Raw genomic sequence first — 20,634 nt, forward strand, 5'->3', positions numbered from 1 at the left:
TTCTGCTCTGAACTCGAAAAGTGCACTGTTGTATACAGAACCACTTCCCAACTGGCTGCATGTGTGAAAATGCATGCACCACCCAGAATAAATAAGTAAATACATACGTGAATGTAAAATCACCAAATTCTTAGCCCCGTGTTGAGTCATGACAATGCCCTTACTCTAGGTAAGTACTAATGGTCTTGACACACCAACCGCAATGTACCAAGATAAAACAAATTCTGAGCTCATCATTCAGAAAGGCTGCATTCTACCCTTTTAAATCCATTTGTTCATTTATCTGTACACAGGATGTCACACTGTAGTCTAAACTGGCCCAGATTTACAATGTACTACTGACTGAGCTGTACTTCATGGAAACATCCTGCCTCAGCGTTCTAAGTGAAATGACAGGTATGAGCCAAGATGCCAGTTTCCATCTTTTTTTTTTTATAATTTATTTTTTTATTTTATGTGCATGTGGTGTGAAGGTGTCAGATCCTCTGGAAGTGGATTTACAGACAGTTGTGAGCTGCCACATGGGTGCTGGGAATTGAACCCAGGTCCTCTAGAAGAACAGCCAGTGCTCTCTCTTAACTGGTGAGCCATCTCTGCAGCCCCAGTTTCCATCTTTTTAAAAATGGACTAATAGTCTGAGGTAGGACTACTTCTAGATATTTTCAATTATTTATTTCCTAAAAAGAACTCAAAATGTCAATGACAAATTTGTCATGAACCCCTTTTTGGCCAAGTGTGATACATTAATATTGTGTGCGGAACAGGGGGATGTGCTAAGAGAGGCATCAAGATTAACATATGAAGGAAGACGAGGATAACTGGATGTCAACATGTAGAAGATTGCAAACAGATTCACATCTATCGCCATGCACAAAACTCAAGTCCAAATAGATAAAAGACCTCAACATAAATCCAGTTACACTGAACCTGAACCTAATAGAAGAGAAAGTGGGAACTAGCCTTGAACACATTGGCACAGGAGACCACTTCCTAAATATAACACCAGTAGCACAGACACTGACAGCAAATAATAAATAGGACCTCCTGAAACTGAGAAGCTTTTTTAGGGCAAAACATCAGCCTACAGAATGAGAAAAGATCCTCACCAACCCCACATCTGACAGAGGGCTGATCTCCAAAATTCATAAAGAACTCAAAGAAACTAGACAGCAAAATACCAAATAATCCAATTAAAAAATGAGCTACAGATCTAAACAGAGAATTCTCAACAGAAGAATCTCAAATGGCAGAAAGACATTTAAGGAATTGATCAACATACTTAGCCATCAGGGAAACACAAATCACAATGACACCAAGATACCATCTTATAAACCCATCAGAACGGCTAATATCAAAAACACTTGTGACAGCTTATGTTGAAGAGGATTCAGAGTAAGAGGAACACTCCTCCACTGCTAGTGGGAGTGCAAACTTGTACAGCCATTCTGGAAATCACTATGGCAGTTTATCAGAAAACTGGGAATCAATCTACCTCAAAACCCAGCAATACCACTATTGGGCATATACCCAAGGGATGCTCAATCATACCACAAGGACACTTGCTCAACTATGTTCATAGCAGCATTATTCATAATAGCCAGAACCTGGAAACAACAATCTAGATGCCACTCAACTGAAGAATGGATAAAGAAAATGTGGTACATTTACACAATGGAGTATTACTCAGCTGTAAAAAACAATGACATCATGAAATTTGTAGGCAAATGGATGGAACTAGAAAAAAATCATCCTCAGTGAAGTAACCCATACCCAGAAAGACAAACTTGATATGTCCTCACTCTTAAGTGGGTCTTAGACACAAAGCAAAGGATAACCAGCTACAAACCACAACTCCAGAGAAGCTATGTAAAAAAGAGGACCTTAAGAGCGACAAGCAAGGGCTCCAGGAATGGGAAACAGTTAAGATCTCCTGGGTAAACTGGGAGGGGGTGGTAGAAGGGAGGGGATGGGAGATGGGAACATGAGGGATCCAGATAGCTGAGTTGGGGGAGGAACAGAGAGGGAGGACAAAGAAGGAAGTATCTTGATGGAGGGAGCCATTATGGAGTTAAGGAGAAACCTGGTGCTAGGGAAATTCCCAGGAATCCACAAGGATGACCCCAGCTAAGACTCCTAGCAATAGTTGAGAGGGGGCCTGAACTAGCCTTCCCTGTAATCAGATTAGTGACTACTCTAATTGTCATCATAAAATCTACATCCAGTAACTGAGGAAAGCAGATGCAGTGATCCACAGCCAAGCACTGGGCTGAGCTCCTGGAGTTCAGCTGAAGAGAGGGAGGAGGGATTATATGAGCATGGGGGGTCAAGATAATGATAGGGAAAATCACAGAAACAGCTGACCCTAGCTAGTGGGAGCTCACAAACTCTGAACTGACAGCTGGGGAACCTGCATGGGGACCAAACTAGGCCCTCTGAATGTGGGTGACAGTTGTGTGGCTTGATCTGTTTGTGGGGCCCCTGGTACTGGGACCAGGACTTACCCAGGGTACATGAACTGGCTTTTCGGAGCTCATTCCCTATGATAAGATAACTTGCTCAGCCTTGATGAAGCGGGGAGGGAGTTGGTCCTGCCTCAACTTAGTATGTCAGTTTGTTGTATCCCCATGGAAAGTCTCACCCCCTCTGAGGAGTGCATGGGGGGTGGAGGGTGTTGAGGGGATGAGAGAGGGGGAAGGAAGGTGGACTTGGCTTGATATGTAAAATGAAAAAAAAATTAAATAAATAAAAAAAAAAGAAAAAAGAAAAAGAAATAAGCCAGGGGCTGGGGCTGAGACTCAGTTGATAGATTGCTTGACTAGGATGCTTAGAGCCCTGGGTTCCATTCTCCATATGACATAAACCAGGTATGGTTGCTAATGCCTCTCATCCCAGCACTCAGCAGTGGGAGACTGTAATTTGGGGTCACTCTGAGCTACATAGAAGAGTTGAAGGCATCCTGGGTTACATTAGACCCTGTCTCAGAACAAAAACAAACAAAAGAAACCATAAAATCCAGTTGGGAGAGAAAGACTGGAAAGCTTTTCCCACTTCGACCTCATGTAACAAGTGGCATGTATAAGAAAAGCCTGGGATAAAGTGGAAATGCTGGGTGTTATGTAAATAACCTATAAAAGATCAGGAGCTGGGAACATGGCTCAGGAAAAGCACAATTACTGTGCAAAGCAGGACTCTGAATACATTGTATCCACTGGGTAGATCACAGTGTAGGTGGCAACAAGCAGGCCTTTAATCTGTATCCTAAATCTAGAAGGCACACCTTTATTCTGGGCCACACCTGCTGGAAGGACGGGGAGGAAGAAGTTTCTGCTTAATGACTGCTTTCCCTTACTTTGGTGGCAATTTTGTTCCTTCACTGGCATTAGAGCATACTTCTTCAGAACTGAGGGATTTACTGAAGAGCAGCAGAGACAGACACTCATGGGCTGAGCAAATTCTGGATTATTGAACTTTCCATTCACACCCAGTGACTGTTGGGTTAGTTGTACTGTTGCCTATAGTCACTCAAGTAAACCATTTTTTCTCTGTCTCTCTCTATATGTGTGTATTTATATATGTATATATATTCTATAATTTTGTTACTCTAGAGAATAGAGACTAATGCAGATTTTGATAGTAAAAGTACTTCTAGAACATCAGAACTATAAGGCTGAATCTTTAACTGTCAGGAATAGGCTTTACAATTTGCCAACACCTACAACTGCCGAAGCCTCTCCAGGGACCTCAGTGAGCATCTAAAGCCCACTGTGTGAACTGTCATATAAACAAACTTAAGAAGATAAATGCAATTCATTTATCCTGTTCTCCACAGTGATCTGTAACTCCTTATTTATATTATAGACTTAAAAATGATAGAAAGAAAATGTCTTAAACAACTTACTAGTAAAGGGCCTACAGAAAGTATTTGTGCCACTAAATAAATTGAGGTTAATTATTTGTTTCACAGAGGTAATTGGCAGGTTGCATTAGCATGTTACTTGGGATCCATAGATAATCATTATCAAACAGATCCATTTTTAAGATTTTTTTTAAAGATAATCCATGGGTATTTTCTAAAGTTACATCTAAAAATCCTATAGAGTCCTTTTAATGCTTTTGCAGATGGCTCTTCAAGAGGACAAGAAACATGTTTTACATATAAATTCCACATGCCCCTCAAAAGGGTTATACTCACACCTAGCTGTACAGTTCAACTGTCTGAATTTGCTGTAACCAAACAGCTATTAGACAGCCCTGACCACTGAATACTTTAACGGACTCTGCATACTGCACTCAATCAGTTCCTCTATTAGAAACTGCAAGATTTAATCTACAATTATTTCTGTCCCTTCAGACATCTATAAAAAAATGAACTCAGCATTTTTTCATAACTCATAATCATGCTCATTCTAATTAGCCAGATACATAAACATCCACCAATGCCCAAGCCGATGGACTGGTCTTCTCCTTGCTCCTAGTTTTTTCTTTTTCAGGAAGAGAAATCCCACACCAGGCTGCTCAAGAATCTAATGAATCTTCATCAAAATGCAAATTCTTTACAGGTAAAATTTTCTTTGCCTCGTGAGCAAGCTCAGCAAATTATCAGGCCCATCCTTCTTTTTTTTTTTTTTTTTTTTTAGTTTTTCGAGACAGGGTTTCTCTGTGTAGTTTTGGTGCCTGTCCTGGAGCTCACTCTGTAGACCAGGCTGGCCTCGAACTCACAGAGACCGGCCTGCCTCTGCCTCCTGAGTGCTGGGATAAAGGCGTGCGCCACCACTGCCCAGTGCCCCATCCTACTTGTTCTTTTACTCTGCTGTCATAACTAATCGTTGGGGGTTAAATCCAACACCACTTGGCAAACAGAAATTACCTATTTGGTCAGACAGAATTACCCATTTAAACGACAGAATTTAGTCGTTTAAAATATATTCACATAAGTCAATAGCTTTTCAAATACGATCCTTGCTTCTGTTTACAGAGGTGAAACAACCTCCGATGCCATTAGGCATTTGTTATACAACTTCCCCTTTTGTCCCTACCACAACAAATAAAAACTGATAATGACCCTGATTATACCAGCGAATACTTTAGACAACTTTGCAGCTTATAGACTATTAATAATGTTACTGAAATCCCTTACAATCCACAAAATCAAACTACAGAGGAACTGTAATATCAAATACTTAAATGAGAAAAACTTAAAATGAAAAGGGTGTGTATATACTCACCAAAATTCCCCCATACTATGCTGCATCTACCTATCTTAACTTTAAATTTTTTCATTTTAAAGGACAATGCTTCTACTGTTGCACAAAAGCATTTCTCCCTACAGGAGACAGAGTCTAAAGAATATGTTAAATGGGGCTGGAGAGATGGTTCAGAGGTTAAGAGCACAGCTTGCTCTTCCAAAGGTCCTGAGTTCAATTCCCAGCAACCACATGGTGGCTCACAACCATCTGTGATGAGATCTGGTGCCCTCTTCTGGCCTGCAGGGATACGTGCAGACAGAACACTGTATACATAATAAATAAATAAATAAATCTTAAAAAAAAAAAAGAATATGTTAAATGGAAAGACCTAAAGACAAAACAAAGGAAAGGGAATGATGTCCTACTAACATCAGGGTGAGGTTATGCTTGTATCTTTCCAGATTGTTCTGACCCTAGACCATTACCCATTTTAGAGGAGTTGTCACATGTACTTTATGGCCTGCTGATCTCTATGCTATCTCAGAGACCACATTAGATTCTAGGACTTTTAGATACAGAACCTACCCTCATGGTCACATGGACTTTGTAATCGTGTTTCTCTGCAGTCACACCTTAAGCTCTGTTGTGCAACTGGAAGTGGAATGACTATGGGAACTATTGTTAGTATAGAGACCCATTCCCAAATTCTACTGTGTTTAAATATGTCTACAATAAGATGTCTGGTATTAGACTCCCCAGAGTCTGATCCAGGTTGACAAAGTCAATCTGAGCCAGGTTTTCACTCTCATCTCTTCCTGTGGTTGGCTTCCCTGACACCCGCAGTGACACCCTCACTAATCTCTATTGTTCACTTCTTTCTTGCTGGACAAAGAACAGATTTTTGTATGTTACTGATTGCACTTTCTCCCAGAGATAATGTGAAGAACCTGAATTCTGGCCAAGAGAATATTTGTTGGAGTGTAAAGGCAGTAGTCTGCCATAACTCTAAATACATCCTCTTGTTTTCAAGAAACTTCTGGCCAGTGCATTGTTCTGGCCTGGTGTCAGTTCAGCAAATCTCCTTCATTTCCCCCTTTTTGAATAGCCAAATTTTATAAAGTTATGTTGAATAGAGCTGCTCGATGTGGAGTCATTTCTTGATGTTGAGAGGTATTGTTGCAGACTGTTAAAAATAACAAAGGCAAGCAAACAATCAATATAAACATTATAGATAGGAAGGGCTTGAAACTTAAGTTGATGAAATGGATTTAACTTCCCCAACCCATTAGCAATACCCTTCAATATGCACAGCCAATATACTATCCATGGTAGTCCATGCAATGTTCTGCCAATATGTGATTATTTCATTTCTTGAGTCATATTACCAAGATTTAATAAATGTTTTCTATCCTTGTCCCAAGGGAACAAGGTCCCATGCCAATGCATATGAGTAACAGAACCGAGTCACATTCCAATCACATCTTAATGATAATTATCTTTGTAAGTTAACAGTTTCATCACCTAACATAACCACAGCAGATTCTATATCAGTGATTTCAGTATGCAATATACTATCTATATGTCTTTGATTGGTCCATAATTTCTTTTTCTAAATTAGAATGCCATCTTTGAATTTAATGTACATTTTGCATGCTTTGATAAAGGACTACTTTTTCTTCATTTAATCCAATACATGATGAAGCATAAACATGGAGAAAGACTCTTCTCAGGCTTGATCCATCTGACCAGCCATTCAAACACCAATTTGGGCTGAAAGTACATAAATGCTCTGGGAGCTCAAAATGGTAGGGGTACTAACATTTTAACATGTATGTAAAGAAAAATTGCAAGAAGATATATATCCTTAAGATTGATTTCAAGTAGTTTTCCCAATCATAAATAAATAAGGAAGATGAACACATGCCATAGTATTATGAGCTACATTTTTTTTTTTTTTTTTTTTTTTTTTGGTGCAAGGGAACATAGTTTCATTGTTAGAAGTATTTCTCCATAGATTCTCCTTCCAAGCCAAAATATTACCCAATGCTGATATTAGTTTCCATAGATATTTTTGCATAGCTCCTCCTTCTAAATGAGGAGAGGTGGGGAACATCCTGGCTCTTGCCATACTAACACCTCAGAACCATTACTATGGGTGGTGATGGTATTATTATTACAGAACCATCTGAATTCTTTGCCTTGCAATTTGGTGTGAGCAGAAACTACAAGGCTCCAACCAATGACACTACCATCAGAAGTATAACAAGAACTTGCACCACTGGTCCCCAACATTGTTCCCGATGTATCTATTCACTTACCTCTGAGACAACAGGAGTGAGGCAAGGGAGAAAATGAGGTGGGATGAAAAGATCTCTAGTAATATTTCCTTTAAACCCTTTAGCTACTAAAATGAACATGGTCTTCTTCTCTTCATTTTTTGTTCCATTATGAATAATAGATAACTTTCCACTAGATTCAACTTTTAAACAATGAACTTTATGCCCAAAAGAAATAGGAAGTCCTTCTATTTCTATATCATAAGATGAAATTAAATTTAAACACTCTTCATTGGATGGCAAAGAACCTCCACTATCATAGGATCCTTGAATCCAATTAGAGTCATTAATATAAATTGGAATACTGGAATCCCCCCAGGGAACCACTAGGTTTAAGGGAGGGTTAGGAATAGAAGCCCAGAAAGAAAATATTTTTGCCTCACTTACTTGAACAGTGGTGATCACTAACATGGCCAAGAACAAGGATTCAGGTGTTTTATTTAGCCCCATATAATGATCCATCTCTTCTCTTTCATTGGCTAATTTTTTCACCTACCTCCAGGTAGGAAAGGTACAGTTGATTTTTGGAAGGTGATGGTATGGCAATTATTCAGGGAGTCTGACCCAAAGTCAGATGAGCTATTTCTTCAGGAGACAAATCAGGGTCAAGCCATGGTCACTTACTCATCTTTCAATTTCCACAGTCTGTCTGAAATCAACAATCACCTGTATCTGTGGAAACACAATCATACCCTTTTCACATTTATAACATTCCCATTAAAATATTTCCTTTTTTCAATGGAAGACATTCTTCCCCTACAAATAGGATGTAGTATATCATGCTCAATACTTTCTCCAATAATAGACTGACAATGAATTTTGGCAGGCATAAGATCATTATCATTACAATTCATAAAAGTTAGTAAACAGTGAGTCAAATAGAATGTTCACAGGATTAAGGGCTGTCTTTCCCCCTTTTGGTTTAATTAACATGCTTTTAATGTTCTGTTAATTCTTTCAATTATGGCCTGTCCCTGAGGACTATAGGGGATATCAGTAACATGTTTAATATTTCAATGTTGTAAAACATTTTGTGACATATAAACTTGAACATTATCTGCCTAATTTGTTAAGCAACAGACATATATTTAAAGCTTTTTAAAAACGTTGGGGGCTGGAGAGATGGCTCAGTGGTTAAGAACACTGACTGCTCTTCCAGAGCAGTTCAATTCCCAGCAACCACATTGTGGCTCTCCACCACCTGTAATGAGATCTGGTGCCCTCTTCTGGCCTACAAGGACACATGCAGACAGAGCACTGTATGTATAGTAAATAAATAAATCTTAAAAAAAAAAATGTAATATAACTAATGAAGCCTTTTTATTACTTAAGGCCGTGCCCCATTGAAATGCTGAAAATGCATCAATACAATGATGTATATATTGCATCCTTTCAAAAACTTTTCTTTGTTTTTAACAAGGGGTTTCCCTGTGTACCTCTGGCTGCACTAAACTCATGCTGTAGACCAGGCTGGCCTTGAACTCAGATATTCACTACTTTTGCTTCCCAAGTTCTGGAATTCAAAGCATGAGCTACCACTGAATACCTACAAAAAATTTTAATGTTCATTATATCCATAACAATACCTCATTCTATATATTACCCCTGGGTAGTTACCAGAAGGCAGTCAAGGCCTATGAAAAGTTTGGCAAGTTTCACAACATGAACTTGTTGATTTTGCCATTTTTTGGGTTAAGGGAATTCTCCTTCTTAAGGCTCATACAGAATGTGTATCTGCATGAAATTTGATAGTTTCAAGGAAAAAGGTACAAGAATATAATTGGTTAAAGAATCTACTAACCTGTTTCTCAAAATGTATAATCAGAGCCAGGGAGTTGAATCAGCTGAGAAAGTGGCTTGCTGCCAGTATTACTGACCTGAGTTTGCTTCTAACATGATGAGAACCAATTCTCAAGTTGCTCTCTAACTGCCACCTCTGCTCTGTGGCATGTATTCACCCCCCGCAGACACACATGAAATAAACGTGATTCTCTTTACTAGCACATGTTACAGCTGGTATTCTCTCATTCTAGGGTTTGGGTACAGGTAAACATTCAGGTTCTACCACAATGAGGGGCTGGGGGTATGGTCACCTGTGGAGCCTCTACCTAGAATCTCTAAGACAGGGAATGGGGGTGGCTCAAGTGGGGAGCCTTGTCACGGCTGTAGAGGCAATGGGACCTGAAAGAATGGAGCTGATAAATGAGGCAGAGTAAAGTCTGATGCAACAGACAACATCATACAGAGCCCCAAATAATTTACACTCTGAGGATTAAAAAGTGTCACCTCAGTAAAGTTCTCATGCGTTCAAACTGTTTACAATGAGAAGGAGCTGCACATAGCAAAAGAAGTATTTCCATAGAGTTATGATTATTTAATACAAAAGCAAGATATACTAAATAATCTCATGTAAATTGACTCCTAACTGCTATCTATAGAAAGAATACAAAAACTCCTTTTTTTTTTTTTTGGTTTTTTCGAGACAGGGTTTCTCTGTGTAGCTTTGCGCCTTTCCTAGAACTCGCTTTGGAGACCAGGTTGGCCTCAAACTCACAGAAATCTGCCTGGCTCTGCCTCTCAAGTGTTGGGCTTAAAGGTGTACGCCACCACCGCCTGGCACAAAAACACATTCTAAGACCAATTCTGTGTTTAAAAGAAACTGAGGTCAAGCTAGGTGGTGGTGGCCCACGCCTTTAATCCCAGCACTCGGGAGGCAGAGGGCAGGCGGATCTCTGTGAGTTTGAGGCCAGCCTGGTCTACAGAGTGAGATCCAGGACAAGCACCAAAACTACTGAGAAACCCTGTCCTAAAAACCAAAAATTAAAAATAATAATAATAAAATAAAAGAAATTGAGGTCACTAGACTCTTCGTCTTGATTTCTTTAGGGAATACTCACAAACACTCAGAAATCTGTTCACAATAAGTACTCCATTCCAGTGGTGCCATCTCCCCCTTTGTATTTTTTAAATGCAGGATATCCAGGGTGGTTTTGATTTGAGATGTTGTAAATAAGTGTAATTGTCATTTCATGCATGAGCATCCTGAAAGCAAGCAAATTAAAACCATAAATGAATACTATTAGAACAGTGAAAGCAAGAACAGGAAATCAATATGTGTCCGGTACTGTCGGTTACCACTACTGTACTGATCAGAAAAATCTAGAGAATAGCTTGAAAAGAGAACCATATATAAGGAGTTCTGATATCTCAGAAAACTTAAGCCCATATTTTCTTTTAAAAGAAAAACAAATGTTATGATGTCCTATACAAATGAGAAATGAGCCAAATACCAAGGAAAAATTAAATGCAGTCCCTTCCTCAGATGGATACATGAGTCCATTATGGTCTCAAGTTCCAGTCATAAACAGTCATTAGTAAAGATAACAGGAGCTGGAGAGACAAGTTCAGAGGCACTCACCACAGACACACGGGTCAAAGAAGATAACATCACCAGAAAGACTTTCTGGGGTGACATGGGGCTCTGTGTGTTTCATAGAATAACTTCTCCCTTGGTGTTACAGGGCTTTAAAATGGACCAAGGTGGGCAGACATGAATTCTGATGATATGGTCCTTTTGCTCTACAGCTGGAGGTTTGCTATCTTTCTGGTGATTTCTACAGACTCCTTGCATTAAGTCGCTGTCCTTGATTGCACAGAGCTGGAGGAGCTAAAGAGAAATTCATAATGTTTCAGTAGACGTATGTGCAACGATAGATGAATACCCCTTCCCAATTGTCTTCAGTCAAATGGGCTTCCAAGTCTCAAACTGTTTAAATGACATAGGCATATTTAAAGGCCATTCAGAATGCTCTGTGGACAAATGTTTGTGAGCTCTCGAATATACATCACATTTGAAAATAATGAACTTAAGAGTATATAAGGAAAGTGCAAGCATACCCCTTTGTGCTCCACTTTTTATCCATTTATTTAATTTTTTTTTTCAGTTTTTAGAGAAAGTTTCTCCGTGTAACAGCCCTGGCTATCTGTAACTCAGTTTGTAGACTATGCTGGCCCCAAATTCACAAAGATCCACCTGTTTCTACCTCCCAAGTGCTCAGATTAAAGGCCTGCACCACCACACCCAGCTCCCCTTTTTATTTTTTAGTAATTGTTGTTTTAATGGTCTATGTACTCTTTCAATTTTTTCCCTGGCCTTGAGGATTATATGAAATTCCTATAATATCATTGATACTCTGATCTTTAATGTAATTTTTTTCAAAAACATGTATTTATTTATTTTTCATCCTGGCTGCAGTTTCCCCTCCCATGTCTCCTCCCAGTCCCTCTCCATCATTCCCCCTCTTTTCCAAACCCCAATCCACTCCTCCTATTTCTACTCAGGAAAGGGCAGGTCTCCCATGAGGATCAACAAAACATGGCATATCAAGCTGCCATAAGACTAATTTTTTACTGCTATAGGCTAGTCCAGTTTCAGTGTTTATAGTAGTAGGAATTCCCATAACAGAAAGAGTTTGGATGAGAGAAGAGCATGCTGCAGTACCATTTTCTGAGGATTGAGGTACAGCCCAAAGAAATTTAGAATGTGTATTAATACATACATAGAGGTACAGCATCCAAGGCACAAGAGCAAAGTGAGTGACATCCCTTTGCCATACTTCATTAGCACTTTTACCTCTGGGATTAATTCCAGCTATGTGACTACGACAGTGTCAGGGAGCACAAACAGGACATTCCTGCACTATTTGTCTCACTTCTCTGAATGGGATGCGGCACTGTACATGAAGAAATTATGGAGAAGTAAAAATAGGGCAGATTAATGCATCAGCCTGCTGATTTCTTTCTGTAACAAAACCAGGGAGGTTAGAGTGTGCATGAGAATGAGTAATGAACAAAGGATGTGTGCAGGCTTTAAACAGAGGTGGCAGTAGGAGCGTAACAGAAAGGGAAGATGAAACTGAAGCAGTCTGTATTACTGGAGTGATCCTACAACACAAGGAGATGGTAAAATGACATTAAAGAGTTTATGAACTAACCAGACTAGTTAATCAAAACAGCCAGTCCCACCTTTTAGACTGAGGAAAAAGAATTAAGAGACTGAAGAATATTTGGACCACGAACCCCTCCTATTCCATTAGATAAGCTATTATTAATAAAATAAGTATCTGCCTATGGAATGGGATGTTTGACAATTTTTATAATCACAAATTCAGCTCTCATGAGAAAAATCTCATAGCTTGCCAATGGAAAATGATTTTGTATTCTTCTATAGCAATCTACAAATCAAATCTGAAATCCATAGGGTTATACAAAACTTTTTCTTCTTTTTTCTTTTTTTTGGGGGGGTGGGATGGGGGGGAGTAATTGAAACAGGGCTTCTGTTTAACCCTGGAAATCTTTATGTAGATCAGGCTGGACTCAAACTCACAGAGACCCACTTGACTCTGCCTCCCAAGTGCTAGGATTAAAGGCATATGCCACCACTGCCTAGGTGAGGTGTATAACACTATTTGAAACTGAATCAGCTATAATACAATACAGCAAGTATTAAATCCATATAATGTTTGTCATAAATTCCTCTACTGATCTAATAATTGAGCAAGAATAGTAATGTAAGCATTTGATATTTTATGGCCCTTATCGTGTAAATAAATTGATTCCAGAGGTTTATCCTCTTGTGCTATAGGAGACAATATAGTGGGAAATTAGCTAAGTTGAAAGGCAGTGAAGGACCCCCATGATACACAAATGTCTCTTTTAGTCTGGATTCAAATAGCTGCAGTTCTTCCCTTGCCTCTAGAGATAAGATGTGAGAACTGTTTGATGCTGTCTCTCCTTCTAGAGTTTTAAACAGGTTGGTTAGTGCATAATTAGGTGTTAAATATTTTAATTTTGCAGCAATTGACTTGAAATAACAAGTGCATTTCAAAAGACAGGAAATTGGTGAACAAATTCCTTTTCTCTGCATACCCTAGCTTGCCTGTGTTATAACACTGGCTTTTTCATAGGCTCTTCTAAGTTCTCCTCAGAAACCAGAGGGAATTTAAGATTACATTGTATATCAAATTCCTCACCCTGTGCTTCAGGGCCATTTTTAGGTAATGGACAATATCTATCTAAAAGAGGCTACAGTAAGGGACCTGGGACAGTTATCATCATCATCATCTTAGTTTTGGTGGTGAAACTTTTACTTCTGATTTTGCATGAACAGGGAAGATATTCTTTTTTGCCTCATTTACCAATCTTAAGGTTTGATCATCCATTTTTATTCATTCAAGGAATTTGTTATCTCTTCCTCCTGATTAATATCCTATCTTCCTTAAATATTTCAATAACAGTCTGAATTAGTGGTCAAGTGACCCCAAACTGCAAGGGAATCTTTTCCCTTGTTTATATGCCCTTTCAATATTCTTTAAGACTCTGTCCCATACGTCTTCATCTAAAGTTCCTTCTTCAGGAAAACAGGGATTTTAATCAAAAGCAACTTATAAGCAATCTAGTAGATGTGATTTTAATACTTATGTTCTTCCTTTTCTTAAAAAATGATGCATAAACTCAACATAATGCAAAGCCTTCATTGGTTTATGCCCTATTATTCTCACTCACTTCCTTCTGTGAGGGTCCCCAATATCCTATCTCTTGGCTGATTTCAGGTCCCTATTCCAGCAACCACTTACCATGACTCAGGAGGTAGGGGAGCTGGTAGAATCGAACCAATACATGCAGTAAACTAAAGTCTTGTATAAGAAACAAATTTGTACAGAGTTACAGACAATTTGTACTCTGTTGGCTAAGAAAGCTCACATGAGTAAATTTCTCATGAGTTCAATCTGTAGACAATCACAAGGACTAGCCATGCATGGAAAAAATATGTTTTTCTGTAGAAACATATAAAGATAGTCTAACATTTAATTCCTCCTAACACATAGGGGGAACAAGGACACACATTCCAAGAACAAACCCCTGTTTTGAAGAAAGCAAGGTGATAAGACTCTTGTCTTGTTTTCTTAGTATTCCCACAATACTCAGAATTCTCCTCACAGGGCTCCATTCCAGAAATGTGTTCTCACAATACACTGAATTAAATTTTCATTTTAATTTTGTAAAATACTGATGAATACACAAAGAAAGCCCTTTTTACAAGGCTGAGTCATATATGTATAGATGTATAAATATATTTATTTTATATATACTATATAAATATATTTATTTCATATATACTATATAAAATATAAAAATATGTATATATATCTTTCCATCACTCGCAAACGTGGCACCCCAGGAAGCCACAAGACAGCATCAGATCTCCTGGATGTCGAATTACAGTTGGTTCTGAGCCATCTGATGTGCAGGCTATGAACCCAAACTTGGGAATGGACCAGAAGCAGTGCCATTCAGTCAACTCTCCAGCCCCAAATGTCATTATGATGCTGAAGATGTAGCTGCTCCACTACTCCTATCTTCTACGACTTGGAGGTGATAAAAGTCTCTGGTACATGGTTATGGAAGGATTGATTTCTATCCCTCTGTGAACAGACTCTGCAAACCTTTTTATCATCATTATTAACAGTTCTCTTGATGTCAGTAACGACAACAAAAGGATTAGTTGAGTAGAGTCCAGATTATATTAGGAAAAGTTCCATAATATGATATACGCTTTTTCTTTTTTTAATTTACATTTTTTTAGGACAGGAACTCTCTACATCGCCGTGGTTGTCCTGGCGATGTGGACCAGGTTAGACTCAAACTCACAAAGATCTACCTTGTTCTGTCTCCCACTTGGTGAAATTGCAGGCATTCATCACTATACCCAGGTGAGATATGTTTTTAAATGACCTACCTTTGGCCAGGCGGTGGTGGCTCCCGCCTTAAATCCCAGCACTCTGGAGGCAAATGCAGATGGATCTCTTTTAGTTCATGGCCAGCCTGGTCTACAGAGCGAGTTCCAGGACAAGCAGGACTGTTTCATAGAGAAATCCTGTCTTGAAGAAAAAAAAAAAGATCTACCTTTGGATCAAAGAATGGGAGGATAATGTAAGATTTAAGAAGGAACTGTCATTCTAGTAATGCACAGTAATACTTCTCGTTATTCTACAAATTGACTGTGTTTTGCAAAGGCTTTAGCACAGTGATTACATTTATAATGTTTCTCTCCAGTGTGACATCAAGATTCATGTGTTTGAAGACTACTGCACTATGAAAAGGCTTTACCGTATTGATTACATTCATAGGTTTTCTCAACTAGCATGATGTTTTTTCGTATTTTCGAAGACTATTGAAATGTGCAAAAGCCATACCACAGGAATTACACTCATAGGGTTAAATACACACACACACACACACACACACACACACACACACACACACGACTTCCTTCATGCCTGCTTAGAAAACTAGGACATATAAATGCATTACCATATTGACCACAGTGGTGAATGTTTTCAATTGTATGAAGTCTTTCATAAAACCAAAGAGAAGTTTGGAATGTTAAAAAATTTACAATGGGGTTTATGCTCATAGGGTTTTACTTCTAAATGAGTTCCTTCCTGTAAACATACCTAAACATTTTTTCATGTTTATTACATTCATAGTGTTCCTCTTCATTAGGGGGTCTTAGGTATGTTTTAAGATACTTGTGATGGTTAAAGGTTTAGTTTATGGCTCACACTTATCACTTCCTTTTCCCATATGAGTTCTTTCACATCTTTGATGAAAATTGAAAAAACTCAGATCTTTACCACCATGCATTCATAACGTTTTCTGTAACGCTTCATGTGTAATGTGATCCAGGACAGACAAAAGAATTTACACATTCCTTGTCCTCACAAGGATCTTTTCCAAAGTGAGTCTGTTCATGTATTCCCACTGAAGTTGGAAAATAAATTAATAGCAAACTTGTATCACACTTACCAAGTCTATGCATAGTGAGGACTACTACATATTTTCTAACTGTTCTGGAAGAAAGAGCAGTACATTGCTTCTTTTCATGCTGCTCAGGATCACATGGTTTGTATCCAGAGTGACAGATAATGATACACCTAGTAAAGGAAGAATAACAAATAAAACTTTTCACACTTCATTCAAACATTTAACTTTTTGTTCCTCATCGAGATGTGGTATAAGGGATTAAGGTCTTTCCACCAAAGCAACCTTCTTGACTCTCAAAAACTGTCCCTCTCATTAAACTATGGTAAGTCACTTCAAGTATATGAGTAACACCCCTTTAATATGTTTGATTTGCTTATCAAAGTCTTCGACATACACTGATCCCTAATCAAGGTGTGTACCTTTTGCTAAACTTGAATGGTATGAAACTAAATGACTGAAAGTTCTTCAACTTTTTTTTTTTTTTTTTTTTTTTGGTGGTTTTTTTGAGACAAGGTTTCTCTGTATAACATCCCTGGCTATCCTGGAACTCACTTTGTAGACCAGGCTGGCCTCGAACTCACAGAGATCCACCTGCCTCTGACTCACAAGTTCTAGGATTAAAGGCGCAGCTGTCAACATGGTTATTTCAGGGCTGTGATTAAAACCATGACATCTGCTAAAGCATTATTTCCTTGTCTTCTTTCTTAGACATGGTTGGCAAACAGGGATCAGCTATCTCCCCTTGAGGTACACGGTGTTAAGAGAATTTAAGAGTCATCAATACACGTGAAGCTGTGCTTATTTACACTGTTGCTTTTCCTGAAAGTTCAAGGCACAATTTTTTTCAAAGGCACATTTGTATTAGTTTTCATATGAAAATTACCTTTCATGTCTTCTAGAATTTTGACAATGTTCTTCGATGTTGTGGTCTTCCCATTTGTAGCCTAAAATACAGTACCAGAAAATATATGACATATTGAAAATTGTGCAAAATTTGTCTTACTATCTTCAGTGAACCTTAGAAACAACCATACTTTTCTTCTTTCATAATCAAAATCACAGGAGCACCAATAACCAAGAAACTCCTGTCCTTTTTTTAAAAAAAGTGACTCACATTTATACCTATAGCAATGAGGATTCTGCAGGTTTCCAGCATGCCATCTATGTATAGACTGTGCTAGGAAGGGTTCAGCAAAGCCCACTCCTCCCTCGTTACATTCAGGTTACTACATCCAAAAATAATCCAAATATGTATATAAAAGAAAGAGTTACACTGACAGCATTGTATACGTACCCTTTACTGAAAATAAGTTTATGTAATGTGTGCTCAATGCATTTAGTCCATGTCACAGAATTTCAAATGCAAACAAAACTCACTTTAGAAAGCAAACAGGAAAGAAGGATCATGGCTCTCATTTCTGGGTCCACTGAATAGGATATGGTATTGTAAAGTGAAAGACTATTAGAGATACACAGAGAGACATTCAAAGAGATTAATGCTATTGAGTATACATCAGCAAATTTGTATCAAAATTATTAACTTCAGAACATAATGGACAAAATGGGCAGGGTGGTATACACCTTTAATCCCAGACCTCAGTTGGCAGAGGCAGGTGAATATCTTTGGTTTCCATGCCAGCCTGGTGATTTCTAGGAGAGCCAAAGCTACATATTGAGACCCCAACTGAACAAACAAACAAACAACAAACTATAAAGCTAATATACTTCTACAATGCAATGCATTTGTAATAAGTTACTGCCTGACAGATTAGAGAATTCTCAAAAATATTGGCAGAAACTGCAGGACTGCAGGTAGCTCCTGGAAGGAGACAAGGAAAGGGTCACAGAGACCACCTGTGCACAAGGAAGTTGTGGAACTGCAGGAAAGAGCGGAAACAAAGAGAAGTGTCTTCTTGACAAGAATTTCAATAAGGGTGTCTCCAAGCAGAATGAAAGACTTGTCTGAGAAAATTTCCCAAATCACAGAGAGACATCCCTTCCCATGTGATCAGGGATGAGAGCAGGGTGAGAGGAGATTTGTGGGACACTGATGTGGCTTTTGTAGTAAGAGCTGACAAAGCAGGCTGTTCCAGAGTGACATTTAACCTAAGGAGGGCAGGAGGGGAGAGAGCAGCTGAGGCTTTGGGGAAAAGGCAGATAGTGTCTTTAGTAGGTGTCCATGTGGGCTTAGAGACAAGTCACACTCCACACACCAATCCTGTGACTTACTGCAATGGAGAGACCACTCCATGACTCAAATGGGTAGTTTCAGGACTGTGTGGTGCTACAAACCTTTAATCAAAGAACTGAGGAGATTCAGGGGGACAGAAACACCAAGGCCCTGTAGGCTACACCCTGGGATTGAGGCGATCATAGAACACCCTCCTAGAGCTAAAATAAAGAACATTCTCTTCAGTAATTACAAGCCTCTAGCTCTACCTAACACACAAAGAGGAGCTGGCCAGGAACAGATCTGCTGACTCATATACACCAAATGTTGCTTACTGTGCTCCTGCTATCACGGCTTGTTCAGTTTGCTTCCTTAGACAACTCAGAAGCACCTGCCCAGGGTGAGACCACCCACAGTGGGATGGACCCTATTACATCAATTATTAAGCAAGAAAATACCCTATAGATTTTCCTACAGGCCAGCCTGACTCTAGCTTGTGTCAAGCTGACCAAATCTAACCAGCATACCTCCTGAGTCATCTCCCAACCCCCCTAAGGCAGATTTTTAAGCAAACCTCAATTCTCTTAACATTTGATTTTCAGTGCGTGTCTGTGTGCGCACACACACAAACTTTTGAAAATATTACATTTACGACTGGAGAGATGGCTCAGCAGTTATTGCTCTTGTACAATACATGAGTTTAATTGCCTGCACTAACATGGTGATGCACAATCATGCCTACATCCCGTTGCAGGGCATCCAATGCTCCCTTCTGTCTTCAGTGGGCACCAAAACACAGATGGTGAACATACATACATGCAAGCAAAACAATCATACACATGAAATAAACAAATGTCGAAAAACTAAAGACACATACCCTCATATCTCTCATATGACTCTATAGATAAAACAGCCAGAAATACAAAGAAATGTGACAAATTACCTGCAGCCAAAACTACAACTGTAATTAAAAGAATCAAGGAACACGATAAAAAGAGGGAAATGTCAGGAATGTAGACAGGAAGCCTGAGTCTTATTTCAGTACAGAATTTAAGCTATAAATGCAATACATGTCCAATAAAAACGCTAATGATTTATACTATGAACAACAAAAAACCGATGGGGGGGAAAAAAGGCATCAGGAATGAAAAAATGATCAACACAAGATTGAATAAATAGCACACACCGTGACAACATCTGACTTCACAACTTCACAGACACCTGAAAAAAAGTCTGTACTGTCTGGGAAAGAAGAGATCAACAGAACCTAGGGGAAAACTTAGACATAAAAACACAGTTAATATATAGTTAATCGTGACACATTACAACAGGAGACCTAGTAAGTCTGGCCTTACCACCCACATGCAAATCTGTTAATATCACAGACTTGACGCCCTGCACAGAATTAACTGCAGACGGATCCTACACCTGAATGTTCAGTGCCAAGTGCAGAACTTCTAGAAGACACTACAGTGACCAGGGCTCTGCGAGTTCAGAAATTTGCCTGCCGCAGCGCATGCGCGCACGGTGAAGTAGCAAAAAAAGGAGATATCCACAGACATAGTACTCCCCCTACCCCATCCCCATGTCATGCGCAGGTGCAGACTAAAGGAGGAAGTTATTCAGAGGTCGTCAGGACTAGGAGCAAGGGCAGCAGGGACCTCAGGGACCACACGGGCACCGCGTCAGGCCGCCGGTTCTCACTGCCTCGGGAGGACCCCACACCAGCTCCCTCGGCTCCTCCCCGCGTGGGGACGGCGGTCCCTCACTCACCATCGCGGATTCCGAGCTCGCCCCGCTCTCCTCAAAGCTCTCGGCAGCGGGTCACAGCCCAGCACACGGATCAGGAGAGTAGCCAGCACTCAGGGAGCCACCGAGCCCGCAACATGGCGGAACAGAAGTTTCCGCCCCTATTCTGGCTAGCAGTCCATCTCGAGGTCCTGATTGGCTAGTGATGCCTGAGTGACAGGGACAGCTCCCTTAGAGAGTTTCCCAACAGCACAGCGGTTAACAACCCTGAAGTCCACCCCAAGCACAGAACTGCCCCCAGACTTGCAGAGAATGGCACTGCAGCAGACCCTGGGCCTGCACTGCAAAATTGTCCCTACACTTTTCC

At 39.6% G+C, this 20,634-nt stretch overlaps 2 long non-coding RNA genes across 2 annotated transcripts; both read right to left on the bottom strand.

The window, feature by feature from the left end:
• Positions 1-5,580: 5,580 nt before the first annotated feature.
• LOC131900607 (uncharacterized) lies at positions 5,581-9,700 on the bottom strand. Its single transcript, XR_009376255.1, has 3 exons — positions 9,324-9,700; positions 8,019-8,194; positions 5,581-6,369 (listed from the first exon to the last, which is right to left on the bottom strand). It is a non-coding gene; the product is annotated as an uncharacterized LOC131900607 (long non-coding RNA).
• Positions 9,701-10,424: 724 nt separating this feature from the next.
• On the bottom strand, positions 10,425-20,414 carry LOC131900698 (uncharacterized). Its single transcript, XR_009376269.1, has 5 exons — positions 20,292-20,414; positions 17,232-17,292; positions 16,391-16,518; positions 15,321-15,462; positions 10,425-10,564 (listed from the first exon to the last, which is right to left on the bottom strand). It is a non-coding gene; the product is annotated as an uncharacterized LOC131900698 (long non-coding RNA).
• Between the last annotated feature and the right edge of the window lie 220 nt (positions 20,415-20,634).

The sequence above is a fragment of the Peromyscus eremicus genome, unplaced genomic scaffold (assembly GCF_949786415.1).
Source record: "Peromyscus eremicus unplaced genomic scaffold, PerEre_H2_v1 PerEre#2#chr22_unloc_1, whole genome shotgun sequence".
Lineage (NCBI taxonomy): Eukaryota > Metazoa > Chordata > Mammalia > Rodentia > Cricetidae > Peromyscus > Peromyscus eremicus.